This window comes from Mus musculus, chromosome 12 (genome assembly GCF_000001635.26).
Source record: "Mus musculus strain C57BL/6J chromosome 12, GRCm38.p6 C57BL/6J".
Lineage (NCBI taxonomy): Eukaryota > Metazoa > Chordata > Mammalia > Rodentia > Muridae > Mus > Mus musculus.
In genome coordinates, this window is record NC_000078.6 from 13249175 (window position 1) to 13263843 (window position 14669).

Below are 14669 nucleotides of genomic sequence, written 5' to 3' on the forward strand. Positions count from 1 at the left end.
GGGCCGCGGCGGCGCGCGCTTCCGGCTCGAGCTCTTCGGTGTTCCGATTCCGGACGAGGATACAGACCCAGGAGAAAGGTTCCGAGGACGAAAAGACCCTCCGGGTGGTTCACTCAGGGCCTGTAGACTTTGCTTTCCCTAATAGCCAAGCCCTGTTATTGATATCCATCTTCAGAGTTACGATGTACCCAGAGGAAGTCGTGTGATACTGAGATCTCAAACAATGGATCAGGCTGTCCTGATAGTAAAACTGGGCCCTCTGACTTCAATCTCACAAGGATGAGCAGAGCCAAGCAGTTTGGGAATGACTTAAGAATACATTGAATTCATTGCCCAGCCAACCAAGACTAGCGAGTGTTCGTAACCCACAGGACCTGTTAAATATTTTTATTGGAAAAATTAGTGGTATATGTTCCTTTCATTCAACCATGTTTAATGTAGCTCTGACATTTCAGGCGTGACAGGCAAATTATTTTAAGTACCCCCTCCCTTTAGAGAGCTGGATCAGTAAAGGGATTATGGCTCATCTCCATACTATGTAAGGGGTGTGTTGGAGTCATCAGATAAACAACTAAGATTCGGGAATGTTAATAGATTATGTAATGCCACAGACAATGGCAATCGGGGATCTACCTAACTCTAAGGACCATTCTGTGCTCTCTGTAGCCTGTCCAGAAATTGGGGAGAAACAGGAAACCTTTAGGCAACTTAGGGCTAGAAGCACAAACTTGAGAGACAGATATCATGGGTTTGAATTCTAGCCCTGCTACAGGCTAGCTGTGCGATCCTAAAATCGTAGAACTTCTCTGCGCTCCAGTTCATTCATCTATAAAATAGATGATAAATATTAACATGAATGGATATATCATGATGGATAGATATGTGATAAGCTCGTGGTGAGTATTAAGTAAAATACATAAAGTGGATGGAAATAGGGCATGCCTGCTCCAAGGTATAGTTAAGAAGAAGGGTTTTGTTGTGGATATGGTAGAGAATACAGTCAGAAGCATCTAGAAAAGTCCAGAGTAGAAAAAATGGTGGCATGAAGGTGGCCAGCAGAATAGACTTGGCCATGAGAGGAGAGAGGGAGGGACAGTGAGAGAGGAAGAGAAGAGAGAAGGGCAAGAAGGGATCTAGAGAACCAAGAACACCAAGAAGGCAAGAAAGACCAAGAGAACCAAGCAAGCCAAGAGAGGAAGAAGAACCAGGAGAGCACATGGCTAAAATGGCAGAGCACATAGCTAAAACGGCAGGGGTTGATTTAGAAGCTGGGGGAGGGAAGGGAAGCCCCTGGGTTGGAGAGGTTTAGGGTAGGAGGGGGGCAGGGTGAGAAGAGCAGAGAGGAAACACAGGTGCTGAGTGAGCTGAGAGGCCATTGTGAGCTATGATATGCGACACCACAGTTAGCCTTTTGTTCCAGGGTCGTTGGGACCTGACACAAAGCTCTTAGAAGTATATTTGCTGTTCTATTATGCATAGTAATAATGTATATGTTGTTCTAATTATCATTATTACATGTAACAGTGTTGATCTGAAGCTCCAAAGGAAAAGGATAATCCATTTAGGCCTGCAGCTTCCCACTGTTAGAAGCAAGCAAAAGAAATGTATTCTAAGTACTACCATTTCACTTTTGACTCCATTTAATCATAGAAATTAAGTTCAAGGCCCTAGGCCCGAGATGAGCTTGGGACTTCCCAATAGCTGAATTGCTTCTATTACAAGGAAACAGTTATCTGACTCCAGACACTCCAGGGACAACTTGTAAGGGAACAGTTGTATGAATTGGACATCTCAAGGACAACTTCTCCTTCTTGCCGGCAGGGTCAAACTAAGTTCATGTTCCCAGGCCCAGAAACCTACTTCTGATAGACAAAAACTCCCGTGATCAACTCCTTTTGTCAAAATACAGTTGAACAGTTCTATAGCCCACAGTGCCCTCCTTTGCTTCATGGTTTCATCCTTTAAATATGCTCTGCAGGGTTTCTTCCGGGTCATAGTTCAGCTCCTGAGTCTGTTCTGCAGCCCTGATCATTGAGTAGCTCCTTGATTATAATAAATTATTGTCATCTACATTTACCGGTGTTTCATTTATGTTGAATTTAATTGAATTTAAGCAGACCTCACAACAGCTCTGCCAGAGGTTAATATTCACATTTATATTTTGCATTATTTACATTTTTATGAAAATGATACTGAATGCCTGTTTAATTGGTCTCATTTCCAAAGACAGGGACACCCTGGGTCTTATCAGAGTGTTTCTATTCCATGCCCCTTAAGCAGGACTGAATAAGAGTAGCAAGGCATTGCCTGAGGAAACTACACTTTATCCTTACTTATGGGTCAGAAACAAGACTGTGGTGGTTTAAATGAAAATGGCGTCACAGGCTCACAGGGAGTGGCACTTCCCTCACGAATGTGATTAAAGCTGTATGAAAGGGGTTTCGGCCAGCGCCGGGGTCTTGCCGGTCCATCTTCTGTCATGTAAGCACAGAAAAGAGGAAGGCCTGACCAGAACTTATTCTTTTCCTCCTGAAAAGCTGACATGATACAGGAAAAAAAGGACTCCCAATAAGCCCGTTGAAGCAGAATGTAAAAGGAGACAAGAATCTTCATGATGCTGATGAGTTAAGCTACCAGTGTAGGTGTCTGTCTACCTTGAGGCCGGTTCTTAATTTTATTTTACTTATTAGTTTTTAAAACATTTATTTGTGTATGCATTGTTGGAGAGCATGCCACAGCCTGTGTGTGGAGATCAGAGAAGAACTTGAAGAACTGGTTCCTTCCGTCTGGTAAGTGGGTCCAAGGAATCGAACTCAGGTTCTCAGACTTGGCAGCAAACACCTTTCAAGCTAAGCCATCTCAAAAGGTCCTGCAAGATCTCTTGTGGCTTGAAAATATTTCCATTAGTTAAACCAATTAAAAGTTTCTTTTCCTTAGTTAAACCATTTAAATTTTTCTTTTGTCAGCTACCCAGCACACTAAGAACACTCATCATTTAGGAAGCTGTATAATGAATCTATGGGGGAAAAAAAATCAAGCCAGGGTTGGGAAGAGGGCTCAGTGTGTAAAATGTTGCTATGGAAGCATGACAACCTGAGTTTGGATCCTCTGCACCCAGAAGTGTGCCAGACATGGTGCTGTGCACCTATAACCTCAGCACTAGAGATGGAGACAGGAGGATACTGGGGAGCCACTGGCCATCCAGTCTAGCCAAGTCAGCAGTCTCTAGATTCAGTGAAGAGTTTATATCTTCAGTGTCTTTGTCATCATCATCATTGTCATCGTCATTGTCATCATCATGATGTAGGGAGAGATAGAGGAAGATACCTGACATCCACCTCATAGCCCAGTACAGATGCAAGAACAATCTATTGTCAAAGTTTGGAGCTGAGATGAAAGGATGGACCATGTAGAGACTGCCATATCCAGGGATCCACCCCATAATCAGCATCCAAACGCTGACACTATTGCATACACTAGCAAGATTTTATCGAAAGGACCCAGATGTAGCTGTCTCTTGTGAGACTATGCCAGGGCCTAGCAAACACAGAAGTGGATGCTCACAGTCAGCTAATGGATGGATCACAGGGCTCCCAATGGAGGAGCTAGAGAAAGTACCCAAGGAGCTAAAGGGATCTGCAACCCTATAGGTGGAACAACATTATGAACTAACCAGTACCCCGGAGCTCTTGACTCTAGCTGCATATGTATCAAAAGATGGCCTAGTCGGCCATCACTGGAAAGAGAGGCCCATTGGACACGCAAACTTTATATGCCCCAGTACAGGGGAATGCCAGGGCCAAAAAGGGGGAGTGGGTGGGTAGGGGAGTGGGGGTGGGTGGGTATGGGGGACTTTTGGTATAGTATTGGAAATGTAAATGAGCTAAATACCTAATAAAAATGGAAAAAAAAAGAGAACAATCTATTGTGAATCCGAGGAGAAACCGACAGGTAGCTTGAGTTGCGAAATGATCCTTAAATATTTGGTTCTTTCTTTATAACTAAAATCAAAACCAAGACAAAAAACAAAAACAAACAAACAAACATAAAGGAAGTGTGCTACATCTTGTGGGAGCTGTGATTCTGAGCCCAGCCTGGGAAATATGAACTAAGACAGTGTTTGCTTTTCCTTTTATAATTTATTAACTCTCTCCCTGGTTCCTATTCTCAGCTCTTTCTTGGAACATGAAAGCAAGCTGCCAAGATCCTGGAGATTTAGCCAAGAAGGAAGCAGCAAAGAATGCTGTTTTAATCTAAAACAAGTCCAGCAGAAAATGTCTCCCGTACACAGTTCCCCAGTCCCTACTCATAGCATCTGATACAAACATATCTACCTGTCATTTCACAAGATAAGAGCAATCATCTCCTTCTTAAACACTGCCCATGAAGACAGCCCTCAGACATGTGTTGTAAAAATGGACCAAGGGAGTCCTTGCTCTTCATATTGAATCTTGACCTTCCCTCAGCCTTTTCCCCTTCATACAGGTCATGATAGACAAGGCTCTTGAGTATATGTGTGTGAGAATGTCATACAGCAGATCTTCCACTTCTAGCCTCTTCCTGACTTATGACCTGCCACTGTCTTCCATACATTTTACTTTCCAGCCTATCAAACTGTGCACAATCCAGTGCACACAGCACACTGTCTCGCAGCACTGTATATTTTCCTATGCATGCTGCTCCCCACCCCTAGAATAGCCTTCCTCTCTAGTTCTTGATATCTATACAGCATTATAACTATTAAAAACGTAATGGCTTCATATAACAACCAGTTTCTTAGATCACAATTCTGTAGGTTAAAAAAGGGGCAGGGCTTTGGCTGTGTATTTCTTCTCCTCTGTGACACTCCTACGACTCATTGTGCCGTTGCATTTCGATGGTGTCTTGGGCAGGCTGAGAGGTAGATGGTGGGCTGTGAATGGTGCTTCAGCATGATGTCTTATGGCCTTTGCTCTGTGCATGCGGTCAGCTTGGACCCTCTCACCACAGGATCAATACCACGGATGAAAGACTTACTGCTTCCTAACTGGGTTGCACCAACATGTGTTCCTGCAATACAGGATGCCTATCTCTTGATCCTATATGATGTCACGTCAAACAAATTCTACTGGCCATACAACCAACCTTTATTCTTGGAGCAGGGACATAAATACATTTTACCCCTCTTTGTAATAGCAAAGAATCTATAGCCACTTAAAATAAAAATTATCTTCCATAACTCATTGGACATATTAATAAATATCTTCCCATTATAACACCTATTTTCTTGACAATCTCCCAACTGTCATTCAGATTCAACTAAGCTCTCTCTTTGTGAAAATTCTGTTACTCTAATATTTATTTCTCATTTCTCTTATAATTTGGACTTTTATCTATACACAAGGCTACCCATGATAAAGACTGCTTTTTCAGTTCTCTACTTCCAGTACCTAGACATGGCTGTATTCATCTACTCTGGCTAATGATGTATAAACACCAGTGTTATGTGAGACTTCTGGGAAATACCTTTAAAGAAGGTATCACAGGATTCTTCCTTCTTGTTAGCTGGAAATGGCATATGATGGCCATGTTGCACCATGTAAAGGGAGCCTTGCATGAAGTATTCACTACAATAGGAGAGGCATAGTCTGAGTTCCAGGTACCATGGAGCACCATGCTGGCCCAAAATTACAACTGTATATTCTCTCATAGAAGAGAATAAGCACCTCTTTTCATTTTGGTGTTTCTGTCCCACAAAAAAAAAAAAACAAATTATATTTTATTTTATGGACCTCCAGCAGTTATTTATTGCCACATAACAAATCGCCTCCAGATAGAGTCACTTAAAACAATAAGTGTGTATCAGTGCTCAGTCTCTGTGGAACAGGGATTCAGGAGCAGCTTCATCGGACATTGCTGCTTTGGTCCTGCTTTCAGTGACTGTCACTGGCAGGAATCGTAACCATCCATCTAATGGTCTGACTGGACCTGGAGATCAGTTTTAAAGGGCCATTAAGCCACATGACTATTCTGCTAGTTTGCCCAAGCAATCTGTGGTCAATGTGTGATGTCATTCTCGGACTGCTGGCAGCTTTCCCTGCCTTCTCCACTAAAGCATTCCTCCCTAGAGAACAAAGCCGAGTGGTATCTCTTGTGACAAAGCTATCACAGTGGCATGCAGTCAATTTTGCAATCTTAGTTGGCCCACAGTCTTGTTTAGTGTGGAAGGGGACATCACAAACAGTTGGTATAATTGCCAAATAAAAACTTCTTCTGGGCCTTCTTCTGTGGGTTTTCACCAAGACCCATTTCCCTAGCAGACACCCTGCTGTGCTCACTTAGAAGCAGTGATGCTTCCGTGCTGGAAAGAGACCTGTGCAGGACATCCTCTGCAGTAACGCCTGCTGCTTCTAATCCTTCCGTTGTCACTAAATCTGTTGGTTTACCTTTCCATGCTTTTCACAATTTACCAAAGTCAGCAATGTGGATATGGGGTAGATTGCATTTAAACCTTCTCTTTCTTTCTTTTTCCCCTTTTTAAACTCCTGTGTTTTCTGCAGCTTCTGAGCTGAGCAACAATCATTGAATTTTATGCTTTTGTCAAAATAAGCTGTCAGAAACTGGCCCAGATCTATTAGAATGCAACATTATTCTCCCTGCCCTGGCATTCACCTTATGGTACAGGGACCAGAGGGGGCCTGGCAAACACACATAAATCCAGAGATGCATAACTCTGCATCCCCTGAAGAAGCGGCCATAAAGTCCTTCGCTCCAGATATATGGAGGGAGGGAGACAAAGGGCAGCCTGGAAGAGTTGCAGAGGGACTGTAAAGCAGAAAAAGAGATCTCACTAACTGTCCATCTCATTACAAGTGAGTCTGGCAGGGCCATTATTTATGACTGGGTGCTGACTGGCAGGCAGGCAGGCAGAACTTCAGCTCTCTCTCCTCCATGCCCGTGGTCTGTCTAGCCAGCCCACCGTTTTTCAGGCTCATCAGCCCCTATGGGTGATTCCGATGACTCCTGGGGAAACGTGCTGAACTTGGAGTCTGAGCAGAACATGTCCTGGAAGCTTTGAGTACTTAAGAACAGAATGTGTACCAGACAGACATCCTAAATCCCAGCACCCCAGAATCTGCCCACATCTCCCTTTTCTTGTAGAGAGCCATTTTGTACCAGCAACATGGAAACTGTGCCTTGCTTTCTCCTTCCTGAAATCCTCCTCCCCTGCACCTCCTCTGTACCTGTGGCACTGATCACGTGGGCTGTGTGTTAACTTAGCTTGTGGTCACTTAGCGGCTTCAAATTAGTCAATCTACCTGTATCAAAAAGGGGGTACATAATAAATAAGACGATCACCAATACTTCAAAATATTTAGCAGAAATAATTCTGACTATAGAAATTCACCTTGCCTCATCCTTAAGCTACTATAAGAAGAATGGGGTTTGCAAAGGCTGATTCTAGTGTATCCCTGAGTGGCAACGTTCCAGTTGCTGCGGCTGCATAGTAAGTCACTCAGTGTGGCTTAGCACATTTATTTATTTTGCTCATGGATTCTATGGGTGAGGAAGGCAGTCAGGCACAATATCCCCTTTGTTCCACAACAGCTAGCAGCTCTACTAAAAGACTCCATGGCTGGGTTGGACTCATGACAAGATTCAGCTGTTACATCACATAGCTGATGTTTATGTTTGTTCATGTTCATGTTCATGTTCATGTTCATGTTCATGTTCATGTTCATGTTCATGAGCTCCTGGCTGGGGCTGTGGTTATCTATAGCATTGCACATGGACCAGGCTACATAGTGTTTTTCTTCCAAAAGTATGTGATGCAAATATATCCTCCACGTGGCCTTTTGAACTGAGCTTTAGAAGTTAAGCAGAGTTAATTCTCCCTGATTGTATTAATTATGGCAATTATTAAGGTCAGCCCAGTTTCAGGGGAATGATCTTAATTCCATTTCAGAACATTAGTCCTATTTCCTCTTGGTAGTCAGGAAAAAAAAAATCACTCTAGCCAGCACAATAACTCCCTTCTTTGCCTATTTGTTCATACGCATAACTCTCCAGAAGTGGGCATATGGTTACATTAACTTCCTACTTGCTGAACTCAAGATAGCCATAATTATACAGGCAATACAATTTGTTCGAGCTATACTTTCAAGTTGAGTGTACAGAGACTAAAAAGCTCCTCTCGGCTAGATGTGGTACACTCCTCTAATATCAGCACTTGGGAGGCAGAGGCATACAGAGTTCTGTGAGTTATAGGCTAACCTAGTCTATATAGTGAGTTCCAGGCAAGCAAAGGCTACATCATAAAACAAAATATCCAACCCACAAAAAGTGCTATCTTATTTTTATAATTGCCCATTGAATTTCTGAGTTTCTGGTGTTATTTTAGTCTCCCTAGGCATCCCCACATGTGTGACACAACTGGCAGTCCTTGTGATGGGAAACACTGTAATTTCACCGATTGTGTTCCCTGCTGGGGACATGGGACACACTGTCATTCATAAAATCCCCTGCAAAGTGCTTCTGGGGGAGCTCCAGAGGTGGCTGGTACATATTGACAATTGGTTCATTCCTTTTGGATTCTGTCAACCGTCTTCTTTTGGAGACATTGTTGGTTTGTTCGGTCTGTGGGTCTGGGAGCTGGATGGCTGTTTGCGATAAAGCCGAGAAGCCAGCTCTTCTCCGCTAAGTTTAGTGAGTCTCCTTTCATGCAAGCTGTATAACAGGAAAAGAGTAGAAACTAAAATATAGAAACAAAATGGGAACCTTAAAACGAATGAATAAGAAGGAAGTCCCAGGACTTGTTCTGCAACAATGTAGAAACCCTGCTTATCATGAAAGGAAGAGAGAGAGAAAGAAAGAAAGAAAGAAAGAAAGAAAGAAAGAAAGAAAGAAAGGAAGGAAGGAAGGAAGGAAGGAAGGAAGGAAGGAAGGAAGGAAGAAAGAAAGAAAGAAAGAAAGAGAGAGAAAGGAAGGAAGGAAGGAAAAAAATGTCTTCTAAGAATCTGCTTGTAATTGATACCCTACCTGTTGGTAAAGGGAAAGTCAGTTTTCTCCAGTGGCTAGATGTCAGTGGCTAGATGTCAGTGGCTATATGAACCATGCAAACTCCAGGGCAGCCTCCATGCCCAAGAGTAGGAGACCAAAAGAAAATTAACTCTGGATTGTTTGTGGGCTTTTAGTTTTGGTATTTTGTGCATGTGTGTGTTATTTTTTATTTAGTTTGATTTTTGATAGTTTTGTTTGTTTTTGAGAGAGAGATTGAAAGCTTAAAGGTTTAATGCTTTCTGTCAAAATTCCTTCTTTATACTAGTGCCTTCTGTCACAGCCTGCTCAAATCGACACACATTCTTTATTTCCCATTATCCAGTCCATATTTTTGGGAAATCCATGTTATATTTTTTCTTCTGTAGAAAATATATGATTATCTGTTTATTTTTTCTTTGTTTTTTAAATTAAATTTTTTTTTTACTTATTCACTTTGCATCCCACTCACTGCCCCTCTTCCAGTCATTCCCTCCCACAATTCTTCCCCCCTCTCCCCTCCCCTCTTCCCAGACTCTCTTCCCTTCCCCTCTGAGCAGTGGGGCTCCAGAGGCACCCCTCCCCCACTCACCTTAGCTCTTGAAGTCTCTGCGAGGCTGGGCACTTCCTCTTCCACTGAGGCCAGACAAGGTAGCCCGGACACTAGAATATATCCCACATACAGTTTTTGGGATAGCCCCGTTCCAGTTGTTCCGTACCCACATGAGATTAAACTGCACATCTGCTACATATGAGTGGGAGGCTTAGGTTCAGCCCTTGTATGTTCTTTGGTTGATGGTTTAGACTCTGAGAGCCTCAAGGGTCCAGGTTAGTTGACTCTGCTGGCCTTTCTGTGGAGTTCCTATCTCTTTCCGGACTGCAATTCTTCCTCCTATTCTTTCATAAGCATCCCCAAGCTCCATCTACTCTTTGGATGTGGATGTCTAAAACTGTCTCAGTCAGCTGCTGGGTGGAGCCTCTCAGAGGACAACATACTCCTTTCTGCAAGCACAACAGAATATTATTAGGGATTGGTGCTTGCCCATGGGATGGGTCTCAAGTTGGGCCGATTATTGGACGGCCATTCCCTCAATCTCTGCTTCTCCCCATGCCTGCATTTCTTGTAGACAGGATAAACTTTGGGTTGAAAGTGTTGTGAGTGTCTCTATCATTCTACCAAGGTTCTTGTCTGGATACAGGAGGCAGCCTGTTCAGGATCCATGTTCCCAATGTAGTGAGTCACAGCTATGGTCACTCCTATTCCCATTAATTCTTGGATGCCTTCCTTTTCTAAGGTCTCTGTCTCATCCTGGAGATGCCCTTTACATCCTCACCCCCATCAGTGGCAGATTTCCATTTATTTTTCTTGCCATCTGCCCATCTCTTCTGTCCTTTCCCACACCTGATCCTGAACTTCCCATTCCCCTTCTCATCTCCTCTTTCACCCAGTTCCCTCCCTTCATCTGCCTCTTATGACTATTTTATTTCCCCTTCTAAGTGAAATAAGTTTCCTCGATTGGGCCTTTCTTCTCGTTTAGCTTCTTTGGGTCTGTGGGCTGTAACATAGTACAAGTTATTTTTATGGGTAATATCCACTTATGAGTGAGTGCATACCATGCATGTCCTTTTGGAGCTGGGTTACCTTACTCAGAATGATATTCTCAACTTCCATCCATTTGACTGCAAAATTCATGATGTCTTTGTTTTTAATAGATGAACAGTATTCCATTGTATTACATTTCCATTATCCATCCTTCAGCTGAGGGACATCTAAGCTGTTTCGAGTTTCTGGCTATTATTGATAAAGCTGCTATGAACATAGTTGAGCAAGTGTCTTTGTGGGATGTTGGAGCATCTTTTGAGTATATGCCCAGGAGTGGTATAGTTGGGTCTTCCAGTAGAACTAGTCCCAATTTTCTGAGAAACCACCATATTCATTTCCAAAGTGGCTGTACAAGTTTGTACTCTCACCAGCAATGAAGAAGTGTTCCTCTTGCTCTACATCCTTGCTAGCATGCACTGATCTTGAGTTGTTTTTTTTTTTTAATCTTAGCAATTCTGACCAGTGTAAGATGGAATGTCATAGTTGTTTTAATTTCCATTCCCCTGATGACTAAGGACTTTGAACATTCAAGATTCCTCTTTTCAGAATCCTCTAGTTAGTTCTGTACCTCATTTTTAATTGTTTTTTTGGGGGGGATTTTGGTGTCTAACTTCTTGAGTTCTTTGTAAAATTTGGATATTAGCCCTCTGTCACATGTATGGTTGGTGAAGATCCTTTCCCAATCTGTGAGCTGCTGATTTGTCTTATTGACAGTGTCCTTTGCCTTACAGAAGCTTTGCAGTTACATGAAGTCCCATTTATCAATTGTCAATTGTAGAACCTGAGCCACTGGTATTCTGTTTGGAAACTTGTCACCCATACTAATGCTTTCAATGGTATTTCTGAATTTCTGTTCTGTGAGATTTAGTGTATCTGGTATAATGTTGAGGTCTTTGATCCACTTGGACTTGAGTTTTGTGCAGGATGATAAGTATGGATCTGTGGGAAGCCACATGTGCCATTGCTGAGTGGCACTGACTACTGCTGGCCACCACGCATAAGATTGGACAAACAACCAATGTGTACATATGCAGTAAAGTTTTTTGCAAAGACACTGCCTGGCCCAGGCATGATAATGAGGTTCTGTAAGGTACTGAGAGTATAACCAATCAGATATGAGACATGCAAATGAGGTATGATAATGAGGTTCTGTAAGGTACTGAGAGAGAGTAGCCAATCAGATGAGGAACATGCAAATGAGGCTTAGTGCATAACCAATCCGGGTGTGAGACACGCCCCTCCTAGGCCTATAAAAGCAGCACCAGTTCTGGGCTCGAGGTCTTTTCGCCTCTACAATAAAGCTCTCCCAATAAACGTGTGCAGAAGGATCCTTCCTGGCCAGTAGAGCGCGCGCAAGATGGATCTATTTTCATTCTTCTACATGTAGATATTCAGTTAGGCCAGCACTATTTGCTGAAGATGGTTTCATTTTTCATTGTATGGTTTTGGCTTCTTTATCAAGAATCAAGGGTCCATAGGTGTGTGGGTTTATTTCTGGGTCTTCAATTCCATTCCATTGATCAACATATCTCTTTCTATACCAATACCATGCAGTTTTTATCACTATTGCTCTGTAGTGCAGCTTGAGGTCTGGGATGGTGACTCTTTCTGAAGTTCTTAGATTGTTCAGGATTGTTTTGGTTATCCTGGGTTTTTTGTCTTTCCATATGAAGCTGAGAATTGCTCTTTCAAAGTCTGTAAAAATTGTGTTGGAATTTTGATAGAGATTGCGTTGAATCTGTAGATTGCTTTTGGTAAGATGGACATTTTCACTAAATTAATCCTATCTATCCATGATCATAGGAGATCTTTCCATCTTCTGATACCTTTTTCAATTTCTTTCTTCATGGACTTGAAGTTTTTGTCCTATAGATCCTTCGCTTGCTTGGTTAGAGTTATACCAAGGCACTTTATGTTCAAGGCTACCGTGAAGGGTGTTGTTTCTCTAATTTCTTTATCAGCCCATTTATTATTTATATAAAGGAGGGACACTCATTTTCTTTTTTTTATTATTTTTTTTTATTTTTTATTTTTTCCATTTTTATTAGGTATTTAGCTCATTTACATTTCCAATGCTATACCAAAAGTCCCCCATACCCACCCACCCCCACTCCCCTACCCACCCACTCCCCCTTTTTGGCCCTGGCGTTCCCCTGTACCGGGGCATATAAAGTTTGCGGGACACTCATTTTCTTGAGTTAATTTTGTGTCTAGCCACTCTGCTGAAGGTGTTTATCAGTGGCAAGAGTTCTCTGTATCTATGTATACAGAGGTCGCTTATGTATACTATCATATCATCCACAAACTGATACTTTGACTTCCTTCTTTCCAATTTGTATCCCTTTGATCTCCTTTGTTGTCTTATTGTCCTGGCTAGAACTTCAAATACTATATTGAATAGATAGACAGTGGGAAGCCTTGTCTTGTCCCTAACTTTAGTGGAAATTCTTTAAGTTTCTCTCTATTTAGGTTGATGTTGGCTACTGGCTTTCTGTATATTGTGTTGATTATGTTTAGGTATATGCCATGTATTTCTGATTTCTCTCATCCCTTTAAGATGAAGGGGTGTTGGATTTTATCAAAGGCTTTTCAGCATCTAATGAGATAATCATGTGATTTTTTTTCTTTGTTATGTGGTGGATTATATTGATGGCTTTTCATATGTTGAACCATCCCTGCATCCCTGGGATGAAGTCTACTTGATCTTGATGGATGTGTTCCTGGATTCAGGTTTCAAGCACTTTTTTTTTTTTCACATCAATGTTCAAAAGAGAAGTTGGTCTGAAGTTCTCTTTCTTTGTTGAGTCTGTGTAGTTTAGGTACCAGGGTGACTGGCCTCATATAATGAGTTTGGCAGTGTTCCTTCTGTTTCTATTTTGTGGAATAGTTTGAGGAGTATTGAAATTAGCTCTTCTTTGAAAGTCTGGTTGAATTCTGCACTAAAGCCATCTGGCCCTGAGCTTTTTTTGGTTTGGAGACTTTTAATGACTGCTTTTATTTCTTTAGGGGTTATGGGCTGTTTAAATAGTTTACCTGATCTTGATTTAACTTTGGTAAGTGGTATCTGTCTAGACTATCATCCATTTCATTAAGATTTTCCAATTTTGCAGAGTACAAATTTTTGAAGTAAGATTCTTTTTTACCATGCATTCTCTGTGATGTGCCATCCTACAATTAAAAAAAAAAAAAAAAAAAAAAGCACAAGGGTCAAACCTGGTGAACCATCTGTAGGTTTTACTCTGTTGTGATATATGATTTCTTTCTCTTCTTTCTTCTTTCTTTCTTTCTTTCTTTCTTTCTTTCTTTCTTTCTTTCTTTCTTCCTTCCTTCCTTCCTTCCTTCCTTCCTTCCTTCCTTTCTTTCTTTCTTTCTTTCTTTCTTCCTTTCTTTCTTAGATATTTTCTTTATATACATTTCAAATGCTATCCCAAAAGTTCCCTATACCCTCCCTCTGCCCTGCTCCCCTACCCACCCACTCCCGCTTCTTGGCCCTGGCATTCCCCTGTACTGGGGCATATAAAGTTTGCAATACCAAGGGGTTTCTCTTCCCAGTGATGGCCGACTAGGCCATCTTCTGCTACATATGCAGCTAGAGATATGAGCTCTGGGGGTACTGGTTAGTTCATATTGTTGTTCCACCTATAGGGTTGCAGACCCCTTCAGCTCCTTGGGTGCTTTCTCTAGCTTCTTCATTGGAGGCCCTGTGTTCCATCTTATAGATGACTGTGAGCATCCACTTCTGTATTTGCTAGGTACTGGCATAGCCTCATATGAGACAGCTATAACAGGGTCCCTTCAGCAAAATCTTTCTGGCATATGCAATAGTGTCTGGGTTTGGTGGCTGATTATGGGATGGATCCCTGGGTGGGGTAGTCTCTGGATAGTCCATCCTTTCATCTTAGCTCCAAACTTTGTCTCTGCAACTCCTTCCATGGGTGTTTTGTTCCCTATTCTAAGGAGGAATGAAGTATCCACACATTGGTCTTCTCTCTTCTTGATTTTCTTGTGTTTTGCAAATTGTATCTTAGGTGTTCTATGTTTCTGGGCTAAT